This window comes from Trichomycterus rosablanca, chromosome 10, assembly GCF_030014385.1.
Source record: "Trichomycterus rosablanca isolate fTriRos1 chromosome 10, fTriRos1.hap1, whole genome shotgun sequence".
Lineage (NCBI taxonomy): Eukaryota > Metazoa > Chordata > Actinopteri > Siluriformes > Trichomycteridae > Trichomycterus > Trichomycterus rosablanca.
In genome coordinates this window covers 6,224,870-6,240,695 of record NC_085997.1, presented here as the reverse complement: position 1 = coordinate 6,240,695, position 15,826 = coordinate 6,224,870, and the positions used below count along the sequence as shown (strand labels likewise).

Here is a 15,826-nt window from a genome sequence, read left to right as displayed (position 1 = left end):
TGTCAAATGATCAGAGACAGTAAGGTCATGGCTGGACGGCTGATGAACTAGGACACCAGTAGAGCAGACAAGGTCAAGAGTATGACCTTTTTTATGAGTTGGAAAATTTATATGTTGTGTGAAATTAAAACACTGTAACAATTCCAAAAATTCCCTGGCAAATTTACAGTTGTTGTCATCAATATGGATGTTAAAATCACCCATAAGCAGTACAGAGGATGAGAGGGCACTAAGCTGGGTTAAAAAATCTGAAAAGTCAGAGAGAAAGGAAGCGTTTGGCTTTGGCGGACGATACACCACAGCAGTGACCAGAGGAGTAGGCCCTGACAACTTGAAAGCCAGGTGTTCAAAAGAAAGAGCAGCAGGAAAAGACAAAGTGGTTATTTTAATATCATCCCTATAGACTGCAGCAACACCACCACCTCGCCCTTCCATACGAGGTTCATCAATATACGAGTATCCCATTGGCGTGGTCTGATTTAACGTAAAATAATCCAAGGGTTTATGCCAAGTTTCAGTGAGACAGAAAAAGTCTAGTTCACTGTCAGATATAAATTCACTAAGTACAGTACTTTTTGTGTTGAGTGAACGAACATTAAGCAATGCCATTTTCAAGTGGTATTGTTGTGTAGTTGGCTGTGAGGAACGAGGAAGAGAACGGAGATTTGCAAAGTCCACTCCACGTTTCCCATCCCACTCCGTGGACAGCGTTGTCATGGAGACTACACCGCTACTGGTGTGCAAGGCAGCAGCGCTCTGATGACGTGTTTGCGGAGCGACAGTGCGCACGGCTGACCAGAAGGATGGAATAGCGTTACCGTTTCGAAAATAAACAAGCTTTCTCCGGGAGCCCCTGTGAATATAACGAGGCCGGCGAAAGAGTCCAAGCTGTTTGATGACTGAAATACACGATGGAGTAGTGCAATTGTTGAACTTCCTCAGCTGGTCAACGGAATAGTTCAACTTCGTGCCGATCCCAGGAAAACTCATCCACCGTTCACCACCGGCCGCAGACGCGATGTACAGTAGAAAGAACAAAAAGTATCAAAAGAACAAATAAAAGTATCAAAAGTAACATAAAAGAAATAGATCCACAAGGTGTGTAAAAAGATGAAAACGAAAAACGATAAAATAAAATACGATAAAATACGGTAACGGTAGCGGCAGCCAAATGCGCCAGCGTCCACCATCATGTTATGGAAGAATGTTTAATGCAAAGGAACCGACTAAAACTAATACAGACGTGAGTGACGAATCACACTTCTCCGTCTGGCGATCCGATGGACGAGTCTGGGTTTGGCGGTTGCCAGGAGAACGGTACTTGTCTGACTGCATTGTGCCGAGTGTAAAGTGTGGTGGAGGGGGGATTATGGTGTGGGGTTGTTTCTCAGGAGTTGGGCTCGGCCCCTTAGTTCCAGTGAATGGAACTCTTAATGCTTCAGCACACCAAGAGATTTTGGACAATTTCATGCTCCCAACTTTGTGGGAACAGTTTGGGGATGGCTAGGTGGAGGCAAACCGCAAATTACAAAAACAGTGGCCACATTTCATGTCAATCACATTGACCTGTTAAAATGAGGGGCGATCTACCAGTATGCACTGTGCGATCGACTGGTAGATCGCGATCGACGTATTGGGCACCCCTGATGTGTTACAACTGTACTTTTGGTAACCCCTTTGGAGTCCTTCTAAGGAATTGCTCCTGATAACTTTTATTGTTTATTGAAACACAAATTTTCCATCACAGATCTGTTTCAAAATTTGTAAGGTCAGTTATCAGATCTTGTATTTCTAAATTAAACTGTAATGAGTGACATTATGAGCTTTAATTAACATATCCTCCTGAGACAGAGCAATTCATTTTTGTCCCCTGTGGGAACATGTGTCCGAGATCTCTAACACAAGCACCATTGATGCAATCCATTTGAGTACTACTGTACTTTATAGAGTACACCTTGGGCTTTTTAGTAATGTCACATTTGTGGGTGTGTGGCAGCTCATGATCTTTCTTGTCAATCTTTTCCTAATAATCAAATAGTTTCAAAAGATTTAAAAAATATACAGCAATTTTATTCAATGTCCTTTGTAGTGGACAGCAGGACTTTCTACCCCCTGTTTTTAGCCTATTTCTATACAATAGAAATAGAATTGTGGTCAAACTTTATTAACAAGGCAAGTTTATTAAAATAAACGTTTTTTTTTTTGTATATTAGCTTCTACATATTTTCTGATGCTACGGACAAAACTGTGTTGTACTGCTATGATGATACGACTATGTTCCAAACCCTTTTAGACTCTTCCACCACCGTAAGCGCTTCTCTCTGTTAGTTCAGCTCATTAAATATATTATCCACTGTATCGCTTACTTTTAGAAACCCAATTCCAAGGTTTAGACAGAAGAGAAAATGTCAATGTAAATAGACAGCAGTTTGTAAAAGATTTATATTCTAGCATACAAACATACATCGCTCCAAAATATGAAAATTGTACAAACATTGTGATCATTTAATGGCATCACGTAATACGAAAGTCAATGTGTCATTGCTCACTGAAACTATATCTTTTTAGATTGTTATGTATGGTGGAGGGTTTGTATAAAGCATGTGCTGTCAGAAGTGGAATTTGAACCCACACCTCCAGGGAAGACTGCAAACTGAACACAGTGCCGTAGACCGCTCGGCCATCCCGACCAGCGAGCTCTTTTGGCAATATAGTGTATAATCGACTTCAAGAGAGCCGAGACAGTTATAAAACCTTTTCATATGAATCGAAGTTTTACAGGACAACTCATGTTAAAGTTTGTAATTCAAGTCACGTCCTTGTGAGGATTAAAGCAGCTTGCAGAGCCTGGCTAGCTCAGTCGGTAGAGCATCAGACTTTTAATCTGAGGGTCCAGGGTTCAAGTTCCTGTTCAGGTGAGTTTTTTCTTACTGCATTAGGTAAGCGGTAATGTCCTGTACTACATGGTTTATTTCAGGGGTCATCAAACTACTTTAGGTAGATGCTTTGACCGGCCCCTTTAACCACAGCAGCAGTACATGTTGTCTGGCCGCTGTTCATCTTCAAACTCACAGTATTATAACGGGAAAAAAATAACAGAGGAAACCAAAATTGGCCACCCGGAGTCTCAGTAGATTATACGGCAGCGATCCAACGGGTGGCGCTCCAAGCATGAGGGGAGTGATTGGCGCATCAATAGAGAGATGAGTGACCGCAGCCACTGAACTGTGTTGCAAAGCAGTTAAGTGGGATTTCGTTTTGAAAATCCTCGTGTCCTATGTTAATTTCATTAAAGCTAATGCTCTTAACTACAGGCAGTTTCAGGAATTCTTGTCTGAGCTGAAGATGGGCTTTACTGAGATCTGCTGGCTGAGTCGGGACGAGTTTTGAAATGTTTTAACGACCTGCTCCCGGAGATCAACGCATTTATGCATCCAAAATCAAAACTCAAGCACATTGTTTAATTTTTATGCTTCTCTTTCCATTGCTCCCCGATCTCAATAAAACATGCACTCAAAGTAACTACCGTTTTCGGGAGCATCTGGATCTGTGAGCAGACTTTTTTGAAGTTGAAACACCTTCAATCTCCAACCGGATGCAGTCAGACTGCTAAATTGCTCCACCCCTCATGTACTGTCTATTCACCAGTTACCTTAAACACCTGTGACCTGGTGCTGCCTTTTTCTGCTGATATAGTTCGAATCATGCACTTTAGATCCACATAAAGCTGCTGTAGTTCCTGTGCAATACTTGAATGTAAATGTAAATATTTAAAATTCCTATCTTAGTTATTTCTTCTAGTCTTTTTAAGTCCTAAGTTTTATTTTTACTTAACTTGGTTTTCTTGCTATTTATATTTTATATATTATTATGTTTACACACACCGAGACCTGAGTAAGTGCATTTCGTTCTAATCATGTACATGGTTTTGAATGACAATAAAGCTGAGTCTGAGTCAGATCCAGACTCACTGATCAACATTTATTAGCTATTATGACTGGCAGTAACAAATATGGAACCTGACGCTTACTCTCGTCAGGCAAAAGCAGGCTCACAGTTCACACTGATTTTTTAAGGAAACACTGTATGAGGTAGGATAATGAAAATTATTAAAATAAATAACATTTCTGCATTATCATTATGAACTACAATTATACAAAGCACAGACAATACATCCAGTATACATAGTAAATAGCTTTTTTGGGTGTGTTTACTATTTCACCTGCGGTCCGGCCCCCCGAAACACTGAAGAACAGTAATCTGGCCCTTTGGTTAAAAAGTTTGAGGACCCCTGATTTATTTAGAATGGTGAAGAATTTGTACTTTGTGAGATATTTCTAAGTGAAATAGCATGTACTTGATCAGCTTGAAATAATAGCACACTGTGTGTGTAACATGTTCTCCACACCAACTAGTTGTACGCTCAGCCGTTTCAAACAAACTGTAGTAAATAGAGGACTGTTTAAATCTATATTTATGTGCAGCCTAATAATGCACAGAGATTTAGATATTAATACCCACGTTTTATGTTGAATTACATGCATCATAATTTTAGTTCTTGCTTCACAGAGCTGCTTTGTTATTGCACTGCATTAAACAGCTGGTATATCCTGCACTATTTTGGCCCTTTCATAATGCAGCATCAACGCTCTGTAGTACATTACAATTTACAAAGGGTAAAGGAGGGTCCTTCATCAGGGGAATTAGCTCAAATGGTAGAGAGCTAGCTTAGCATGCGAGAGGTAGCGGGACCGATGCCTGCATTCTCCAGGTTTTAAATTCATGTAGAGAAACAGATGGACTACAGTCAGTAATTGTAGAACTACAAAGTGCTTCTATATGGTAAGTGGAGCTGATAAAATGGACAGTGAGTTTAGAAACAAAGAGGTTTTTTTAATGTTATGTTCTAACCTGTAATAAATTGCATTTCTCAAAATGTCCACTAGGTGGAGGCAAACCGCAAATTTACAATAACACAATGGCCACGTTTCATGTCAATCACGCTGACCTGTTAGAATGAGGGGCGACGTACCAGTATGCACTGTGCGAACAACTGGTAGATCAGGGGTTCTCAACTGGTCTCAGCCCGTGACCCACATTTTCTCATGGTCATTAAGTCGCGACCCACTTTTATAGAATACAAACCAAACAAATGTATTTTTGAAAAATAGCCTTCAAAAACACATTTAAACATATATATGCATGCAAAGTGAATTTAAGAGCAATTTTTTTTTAAGAAACTGAGGAGGACTATGCCAACTGCATGTATAAAAGTTACTACAATAAAATTAAATATCAAAACTGATAAAATTAAATATCAAAACTGCACAAAATAAATAAGGCCACAAAATTTGATATTTCACTTCTCTGCATATCTCTGCATTCAGAGTACATTAGTAAGAAACTGAGGAGGATCATGCCAACTGCATGTATAAAAGTTACTACAATACATTTAAATATCAAAACTGCATAAAATAAATAAGGCTACAAAACAAGATGCTTTCACCTAACCTGTCTTTTGTGGAAGTCAGTGAGACAGTTGGGCATGTACTTTACTTCTGATCAGAGTTTCAAAGTCTGGGGTGACAGTAGACAGAGTTACTCTCAGGTCATGCTCAGTGTTCAACCTGTTTCTCTGCTTTGACTTGAGCTGGACCAAGGTAGAAAAGCCACTTTCACAAAGATAGGTCGTGCTGAATGGTAGGATCGTTTTGACTGCAAGAGTGGCGAGAGATGGATACTCAGCCATCACATCGCTGCACCAGAAGTGGGAAAAACGTACGTCGCCGAATCTCTTTTTCAGCGTCTGGTCACATGACAGCTCCACCAGCTGATGTTCTTCGTTGCTTGGCAACATGACGCTTTCCATGTTGACGCTGAAAGGGTCACGCGCGTATCCAGGCATTAATGTTATCTCCGTGTCTCTCTGGGAAGTAGTCGTCAAACCGAGCTTGAAGTTTATTGAGATGCACCTTGATCGTTTTTTTCAAGTCATTTTTGGCCGTGGTGTGCAGCTGCTGTGCTTCCTGGCAAGCGTTTGGAAACATGTCCAGTCTGTCTTTGAATAAATGATTTACCCACAGTGTGATCTTTTTCTTGAACGCAACAATTTTGTCTGACTGTTCAAAAATGTTGTGTCCTTTCCCCTGCATAGACACGTTTAACGTGTTGAGGTGCTCAAAAATATCAGCAAGATATGCAACAAGTGCGAGCCAGGTGTCGTTGTCAAACAGTTCAGCATATGAGGAGTTATTCTCTGAGAGGAAGGTGGCGATTTCTGTTTTCAGTTCATAAAAGCGTGACAAGACCTTACCCCTCGACAGCCAGCGCACTTCGGAGTGATACAAAACCTGCATATGCTCAGAACCCAAATCTTTACATAGATTTGAAAAGCAGCGGCTGTTCTTCGCACTCCGTTTTATGTGGTTCACCACTTTGATGACATTTTGCAAAGCTTCATCAAGCACAGGAACCATATTCTTAGCCGCCAGTGCCTCTCGGTGCAAAAAGCAGTGGTTCCAAGTCGCATTAGGTGCCCTCATCAGAATTTGTTTCACCACACCTGAATGTTTCCCGGTCATGGAGGCAGCGCCGTCAGTTGTGATTCCAACACAGTATTCCCAGCTTAGGCCCACTGAGCTCAAATACAAGTCTACGGAGTTGAAAATGTCCTCTGCTTTGGTAGTGGTAGGGAGTTCTCTGCTGCAGAGAAATTGTTCCTGCAAATCACCGTCCCACACATGTCTCACATAAAGCAGTAAAATGGCATGGTGAGCTATATCCGTGGATTCATCCATCTGTAATGCGTAGTAAGGGCTTGCCTGGACGCGAGCTGTGGTCTGTTGTTTTATGTTACCAGACATGTCTTCAATACGCCGAGCTATAGTATCATTGGACAGGGGTATTGTTTTAAGCTTGTCTGCCACTGATTGATCCAGCACCTCTCTTACCATGTCCATGGCAGCGGGTAAAATAAGCTCTTCGGCTATTGTGTGGGGTTTCTTGGCCTTCGCAATACGGTGAGCTACGTGATAAGACGCCCGGAGCGCATGTTCTTGTTTGGAGCAAGATGCTGTCAGACACTTCTCTGATACCTTCAGCTCATGAAGTCGTCTTTGAAAAAACTCCACCGGCTTGTCTTTACATGCGGGATGTTTCGTTTGTAAATGTCGCATTAGTTAGGATGGTTTCATGCTCTCTTGTGCCAGCACTTCATTACAAATAACACACTTGGGTTTCTGTCCGTGTTTGTCCTCAATGAACGAAAATCCACATTTCAAATACTCCGGGTTGTATTTGCGTTTCGCCATCTTGCCTCCGAACATCATCACAAATTTAAAGAGAAGGGTAACCGGCAAACGAATGGTGGTTACCATGGCAACGAGAATGCTGCGCGCGTCTGATGCGTGTCTCTCTCTGTCTCTTTTTTTTCCAGATAAAAGACGAGTACAAAATCAGATGAGCATTAATTATTTACAAAAATTTTTAAATGTATTTATTTTTTACAAGCTGTCCGCGACCCGCCCAGAACGTGTCCGCGACCCACTTTTGGGTCGCGACCCACCAGTTGAGAATCGCTGTGGTAGATCATGATCGATGTATTGGGCACCTCTGATGTAAAACAACTGTACTTTTGGTAACCCCTTTGGAGTCTTTCCAAGGAATTGCTCCTGATAACTTTTATTGTTTATTGAAACACAACATTTCCATCACAGATCTGCTTTAAACTTAGGGAGATCCGCTGTCAGAACTCGGACACAGTCTCTATGTTCAAGTCTAGATTGAAAACATATTCATTTACTCAGGCTTTTGATTGGTCTTTTCAAACTAAACAAGCAAACCTAGTTATGCTGTAATAGTTAGGGGTGCTGGAGTCTAAACCTGTAAAACTCTCTGATATTTTACTCTTAACGATTGCTGCTCCTACTAGATGTGATGGAAACCTGCCGTGTTTGCACCAAAAATGTCCAGAACTTACAACGGAGTTTATCACAGACTGGACTGAACAATGAAGAACTCACATTATTTTTCTGCTAGTTACAACTTTCAGTTCAATTTACTTTTGTGTTTGTATGATTTGTGTAAATCCTTTTTATTTAAAGTATCCTCCAGGCCACCCAAGAAGGATGGGTCCCTGCTGAGTCTGGTTTCTCTCAAGGTTTCTTCCTGAGTTTTTCCTTGCCACAGTCGCCCTCGGCTTGCTCAATAGGGGTTTTTGGTCTGTTGGTCCTGGATAAAGTTGCTTTGAGACAATGCTCATTGTAAAAAGCGCTAAATAAATAAATTTGACTTGACATGTGTCCGAGATCTCTAACTCAAGCACCATTGATGCAATCCATTTAAGTACTTCTACTTCATAGAGTACATCCTGGGCTTTTTATTAATGTCACATTTGTGGGTGTGTGGCAAGCAGCTCATGAACTTTCTTTTATAAATGGCTGTCATATCATATTTTACATTTCATGGAAATAAGCAAAGTAAGAGATCAGTTTTGTTCAATATGAGTCGTAACTTCAGTTTATAAAGATTACAGAAATGTACAGCAATTTTAACCCTTTCTAAACAAAACATTTATCCAATGTCCTTTGTTGTGGACAGCAGGACTTACTACACCCGGTTTTTAGCCTATTTCTATACAAGGAAGCAGAGGGCTGAGTAAGGCAGAAAATATTTTATGGAACAGATTTATGCAGGAAATTCAGGTGGTGGTGTGTTAGTGTGTGTTGTGCTGGTATGACTGGATAAGACACAGCAGCGCTGCTAGACTGAGAATAGTCCACCAACCAAAAACATCCAGCCATCAGCACCCTGTGGGAAGCGTCCTATGTCCACTGATGAAGGTCTAGTAGATGACCAACTCAAACAGCAGCAATAGATGAGCGATCGTTTCTGACTTTACATCTACAAGGTGGACCAACTAGGTAGGAGTGTCTAATAGAGTGGACAGTGAGTGGACACGGTAGTTAAAAACTCCAGCAGCGCTGCTGTGTCTGATCCACTCATACCAGCACAACACACACTAACACACCAGCACCATGTCAGTGTCAATGCAGTACTGAGAATGATCCACCATCCAAATAATACCTGCTCTGTGGTGGTCCTGTCAATAATTGTAGAACTACAAAGTGCTCCTATATGGTAAGTGGAGCTGATAAAATAGACAGTGAGTGTAGAAACAAGGAGGTGGTTTTAATGTTATGGTTGATTAGTGTAAACTTACACACTGCTGTATGTGCTTGCATGACTGCAGGACGAGTTCTCAGTGCATTACCGTAATATCCATAAAATGTGTCCTTGCGATTTCAGTGCAGCAAAGTTTGTGTAGAGACTGCAGCAGCGGATACTGTGTTTGTTTTGATTTTATGGTCATACTTTATTAACAAGTTTAAGGTAAGTTTAAAATAATTTATTATTAAAATAAACGTTTTTTGTATATTAGCTTCTGGATATTTTCGGATGCTACGGACAAAACTGTGTTGTACTGCTATGATGATACGACTATGTTCCAAACCCTTTTAGACTCTTCCACCACCGTTAGCGCTTCTCTCAGTTAGTTTAGCTCATTAAATATATTATCCACAGTATCGCTTACTTTTACAAACACAATTCCAAAAATGTTTAGACAGAAGAGAAAATGTCAATGTAAATAGACAGCAGTTTGTAAAAGATGTTATTTATATTCTAGCATACAAACATACATCGCTCCAAAATATGAATGAACGCTTCAGCCAGGGTTGCCAGATTGCGCATTTTAAAAGTCCGTCAAAATGCATGGAAAACCGCCCAACATACTCACGAAAAACAGCCGATAATCAGCGATTAAACAATATTAAACCAGTTAAACATGATCTACTACTGCTGATATCTCACAAATCAGTGATTATAAATTATTAATGTCATTTGAAATAATAGAAAAAACTAAGACTAAGAAGTCTTAAGGGTTTTTTGTGTTTTTGCTAGAACTGTTTCTACTTGAAGAACTCTTTAGTATAATTCAAGGTTCTTTGCTAACTCAATTTGATTTTTATGGATTTTTTTCTCTTGCCACATATAAATGCACATAACATTTAAAGACTGGAAAACAATCGTGCAATTGATACAGGAAAAAAAGGAAAAAGGTGAAAGAAAGGAATCTGTTTGTAATCTACCTGCAAAAAATTCTCCTCCTGAGATGTTTTTTTTTGTGTGTGTAAGCAGCAACATACTTCACCTAAAACTTTATATAATCGCCTTCAAGAGAGCCGAAACAGAAATAAAAACATTTTATATTAATTGAAGTTCTACAGGACAACATATGTTAAAGTTTGTAATTTAAGTCACATGCTTGTGGGGATTAAAGCAGGTTGCAGATCCTGGATAGCTCAGTCGGTAGAGCATCAGACTTCTAATCTGAGGGTCTAGGGTTCAAGTCCCTGTTCGGGTGAGTTGCTTCTTACTACATTAGGTAAGCGGTAATTTCCAGCATTTAACCAGCCACAGTGAAGAACTGTTGGAGTAGCGACTAATCTTAACCCATCAGATACACGACCTTTCTTTTGTTACAGTAAGCTTGCAAGCAGAGCAACAAGACGGTCAGTATTTAAGGGCTTCCTTACAACATTTCTTCTGCTAAACCATCGTGCTGTATGCTTAATTTAAGACTCCGTGGTGCATCGGTGTGTTTGAGCTTGTTTAAAAGCTCATTGACTTTAGAACGTATGCTGTTTTCACAGTGTCTGCGTTCCATTTTAGGTGTAAACACAGTTATTGGGTGAGTAAGTTTTTTTTTTATGCTTCTTATTATATCATAGTTGCATGTAGTCGGAGCGATGCTAGAGATAACAGCAACGATACAAAGGTACACCAAGTTAAGGTTTGTGTGCACAGTGCGGTCGAACTGTTTCATGTTACATAAAAAAAAAAAGTTAAGAAAGGTTGTGGGTCGAAAAGGGCCAATCGCGAGTGCCATACTTGGGATTGTGATTGAGTATACGTTGCATTGGGTGGGTAATCATGGAGCCACCATTGAAAAGCATGAGTTGGCAGCGGTGGGATTCGAACCCACGACCCTCGTAGAGACTGAAGGCTTAATCCAGCGCCTTAGACCGCTCGGCCACGCTACTGTTATAATATAAATAATTATTGGGCATTACAATATTGGTCTAAAAACATTTAGGTATTCAAGGAATGTGATTGGAGTTGTTCCAAACCGCCACGTGGCATAAAACCGGTTAGAACTGGCTGAGTGGAAGCCTGGAACAAAAGGAATACCTTATATGGAGTAGTACTACACCTGGCCACTAGGGGGTGGTGGTAAACTATAAATAAGAGCTGCGCGCTCTACACGTGGTCTGTTGCATCTCTTCACTCAGAGGCTTCAGAACGCAGCTGCTTTGTGACTTGGAGGACGAACCAACCTTTTTCTGAATAAAACTTTTAAAAGGACGTCACCTTGCCTCCTGATCAATTCGGATCGATTCTAACAAAAGATCCACGTTCTAACAAATGGTAGCAGAGTATGGTTTAAAATCGATTAATTAGTGTTCATCCAGAAATCAGGAGGACTGCAAAGGTGAACGGGATCAGATTGGATCCAGGATCGGGAGAATTCAAAATCTGCCAGACTCAAAAGGGTACCCGACTAAAAAGGTAAGGGCGATTTAAGTCCTCATTTAGATGCAATCAAATATTTAGTTCTGAGTCTGGTATGTTGACAATTCTCTTGTAGATAATTAGAAATAATTACTGATAAATGCTAAGACGTGGTTCCTCTTTCACTAGCAAAGGTATGGTGGGCATGCCTTGACTCCTGGTGAGTCTAAAGGATCCGGTGTGGTTAGAGTCCATGCCAGTTTGGTTAGAGTCCAAACTCAAAGCCTGGTACCAGGTCAGTTGGTTCGAGTCCAACTGTGAAAGCCTGAATGGGTTCAGGTCGGTTGGTTAAAGTCCAACCGTTTGTGTGGTAAGTTATTTTCTGGTCGGTGTTGAGCAGTCGGTCCTGAAAACCAATATAGCAATTGCTTTGTGGAATAATCATTGGAATTGATTAAGTTTCCTATTGCATTGTTAGTAATTTGTTAGTAAAGTCAGTGAGGCTAGAACTGGTCAGGGAAACTACTTACCGGTGTCTTGGTGATGGGTATGTTGTTTTAGTTGTTGTATAAGATTTGTATAGATTCCTGTTTTAGTTGTTGTATAAGATTTGTATAGATTCCTGTTTTAGTTGTTGTATAGGATTTGTATAGTTTCCTGTTTCTGTGTGCTCTGTTCTGTTTTCTCTAGTTTTCTATTCTGCTAACTTTCTAAAATAAATAAATAAATAAAAAATAATGGCCTCCATAACAGCTGGAGAATTGGAAAGGCGGGTAAAAAGTCGAATTGAACAAACTTCTTCAATGAAAATTCGTAAGGCCATGCTAAAGAAAGTAGAACAATGGTTTAAACTTCGTGTAGACAAAGGATTGTATCCTACACGTGGGGACCCAACCCCCGACACAAATACTAGATTAGCGTATGTGAAAATTGCTAAACAGGGTGTAAGCGATGCAAAAACTGAATTGAAGAAAGCTAAAGGGTTGAAAAAATTTACTTTTAAAAGGGTCTTAATATCTGCTGAAAATGATTTAGCTCTGACACAGATTATGATCCAGCATATGAATCATATTTGTTTAAACGTGAATTCTGCCCCCGCCGAGAATCACACACACACACCCACTGAGGAAGTAACCAATTCAGCACAGATGGCCCTGCCCGACACAGCTGTGCTGGGCTGCGCCCCTCTCCCATATGTAGCGTCAGCCATTCCTGAGCAGACGACTGCCCCCCTCCCGTCTCCCACTCTCACACACCTCAAATACCACACCCAGCGCCCCTTTTTTACCACACACACAAATGCAGACTGGTACGAATCCGGTGCGTGTTATGTTTTCTGATAACGAACATCAGAGTAAACAAAGTGAAGACATACACACATCAAATGTGACATTAAAGGTGCTAAGTGGGGTTTTACATGCTAAATCAGAAGAATATGAGCAGCTTAGAAGGCAACAGTTAGATTTCCAAGTGAAAGTACAAGAACAGGTACAGCAATTGTCTAATGTGTTAACAGATCAAGTAAAGATGTTGACTGATAGAGTAGAGAGGGCTGAGTATGTTCCTCCAACAGAACAGGAACTAGTATCTGGGAGGGAGGAATCAGAAGAAGAAGAGGAGGAAGATATTGGAAGTGAAGGTAGCAGCTGGAGGAGAGCAAGTAGGGGAAGAAAACAAGGTAAAATGCAAGGTAGGGTTGTTAGGCCTACAATTAGGGCCAGTAACAGTAGAGAAGGTGTATTAATTACTGGTGAGGATCTGGATGTGGAATGGAAGGAAAGGAAAGACAGTAGAAGCAGAAAAGTGAAGTTGGAAAGGAAAGGAAAGTTGAGTAAAAATGAATCTCTTGACAGGTATGAGAGGGACTTGAGACGGTTATCAAATCAGCTAGAAACTTCAAGGGCTGAGTTTGACATAAGGATGGGAACAGGTGAGACTGGCCATGAAGAGCCAAGATGTACTAGAACTGGTAGCCCTGTGTCTAGCAGAACTAGGGGGAAACTACAAAGTTGGGACGAACTAGAACCCCTAGTGGACATGAGCGTTACTAATGGACAGAGTAATGAGCTTGGGGTAGGACAATTCTCTCCGATAGTGACAGGAAATGGACGTGATTACGTTCCATGGTCGCACAGAGACATGCAAGCTCTAGCAGAGGACTTACCTCCTCTGTCTAAAGGGGCATCCCCATGGATCAGTACCTTTGAAAAGTTAACGGCAGCGGACACATTAGCCCTAGGGGATATAAGGGCTATCATGAAAAGGACGAGTAATGACTCAACCTGGCAGGCTGTAGAGGTAGCTCTGAGGTTGGGAGCTGTACCAGATGATAGGTTGTTCAATCAACACAGGAATGCAGCATGGGGACAGTTAAGACAATTGTTGCCAGCTTCAGTGGACTATCAGGCACTCAAGGGAATGGCTAGGAAGGAGAATGAGGATCCTAGGGAATTTTTGGAGCGTGCTGCTAGGACTTGGAGATCTTCTACTGGAACTAGACCTGATTGCAATCACGCTACACAGACCCTTTTTAGACAAGGAGTAATGGGATGCTTACCAAAGCCTGTACAAGAAAAGCTAGAGGATGTGGTATGGTTAGATCAGATGGATGAGCAGATGTGGAGCACACAGGTTGTTCATTATTTGACAAAACATGACAGAAAAATTAAAGACTCCGAAGATGTTGATAAAAATGTACTAATGAAACTGAATAAGCTTAAGTTACAGGAGAGCACCAAACAACCAAAGAAGCAGATGGTGTCAAGTGAAACTCCTGAAAGTTGCAGCACTCAAGCAGTAGTGTCGGTGCCTACCCGAAGCCAACCAGTACAGGCCCAAACTGTTGGTCCCTATCAGACTGTACCTCAACAGCCACCCATGCCAACTCCAGTGATCATCTATCAACAGCCAGGAGGAGTCACCTTTCAGAGAGGTCGAAATATGCCCAATTGGAAGAGTGGTAGACAGGGACAGAGACCAAACGCTGGTGTGGCCTCTGGAAACTGCTTGATCTGGGGACAACCAGGTCACTGGTGGAGAAATTGTCCAATGGCTAATGCTGGCGTCATGAATTATGCCATGCCACAAGCTCTTGCACCGCAAGCACCTCAGCCACCAGCCTTCCAAGTTCCCTCACAGGCCCTACTTCCACAGCAGGTCAGTGCCAACCAGACCCAATTTCAGCCTTATAGGTCATACTGATGGTGCCCAGTGTCCAGCCCCTCACATGGTTGTACCCAAGAACCCATTTTGACATTACAGGTTGAGGGGATTGATGTTGACTTCTTAGTGAATACTGTGGCCACCACATCTGTTTTGATTGACAAAAGGTGGGCCAACAGACTATCCAATAAAACTGTCACAACTACTGGATTCTCGGGTACCAGACAGGTGCAACCATTCACAACTCCTTTGTCAGTACGATTGGGAACTGAAACTGTGTATCATCCTTTTCTATATTCCTCAAATTGTCCAGTTAATTTACTAGGAAGAGACCTGTTGTGTTCTGTTTCTAGCACAATACTTTGCAGCTCTGATGGCACTCTTTCTGTTTATGTAGCCGATTCAGATGGCACACCAGCTAGCCGTATCCTGCTTGTTTCCAGTATTCCTAGTCCTGTCACAACTCTGTGTGATATCTATTGGGCTAAGTTCAACTTACCTGTAACAAAGGCGGACCAAAGTAACCTTCTTTATGTCCTGTCTTTGTGGAAGCCTTGGCTTTCAGCCAGGGTGCCCATGGTACCTCCTATCGATCCGCCACATTGCACTTTCTACTACTGCAGACAACAAGATGAAAGCTACGACCAACACTGGTATGCAGTGGCGGAAGGCCAGCTTACCACCATTCACACTGACTGTCTTATTTTGGGCCCTGAAGGTGTAGCTGCCCATGCTGTCTTAACACCAGAACAAACTGACCTATGGCACTTTAGTTCTGAACAAAACTCACCACATGTTTCCTTGCTTTTGTCCCGTGGTCATGAGGCCAGACAACTAGGTACAATGGTACAAAAGGCCATGTCTTTGGAATTCTTTCCTACGGAGGTTCAAGGACTATCAACTACAAAGGACCAAACATATTGGAAAATTGCTTGTGACTGCACAGACAGCGCAGTCTATGAACATGAGCAGTTGGAGAGGTATCACGGCAGGGAACTAACTGACCATTCATCCGCTAGTGATTATCTAGCCACTGTTCCTGAGAAGCTGTGGACCACCCATAAGGTAGATGTAGGCTGTGTCCCACACCATT

General features: G+C 41.5%; 2 non-coding genes across 2 annotated transcripts; one reads left to right on the top strand and one right to left on the bottom strand.

Annotated features, from left to right (window-relative positions):
* The first annotated feature begins 10,350 nt into the window (after positions 1 to 10,350).
* Positions 10,351 to 10,425, top strand: trnar-ucu (transfer RNA arginine (anticodon UCU)). The gene has a single exon. It is a non-coding gene; the product is annotated as a tRNA-Arg (tRNA).
* Positions 10,426 to 11,019: 594 nt separating this feature from the next.
* On the bottom strand, positions 11,020 to 11,102 carry trnal-aag (transfer RNA leucine (anticodon AAG)). The gene has a single exon. It is a non-coding gene; the product is annotated as a tRNA-Leu (tRNA).
* Between the last annotated feature and the right edge of the window lie 4,724 nt (positions 11,103 to 15,826).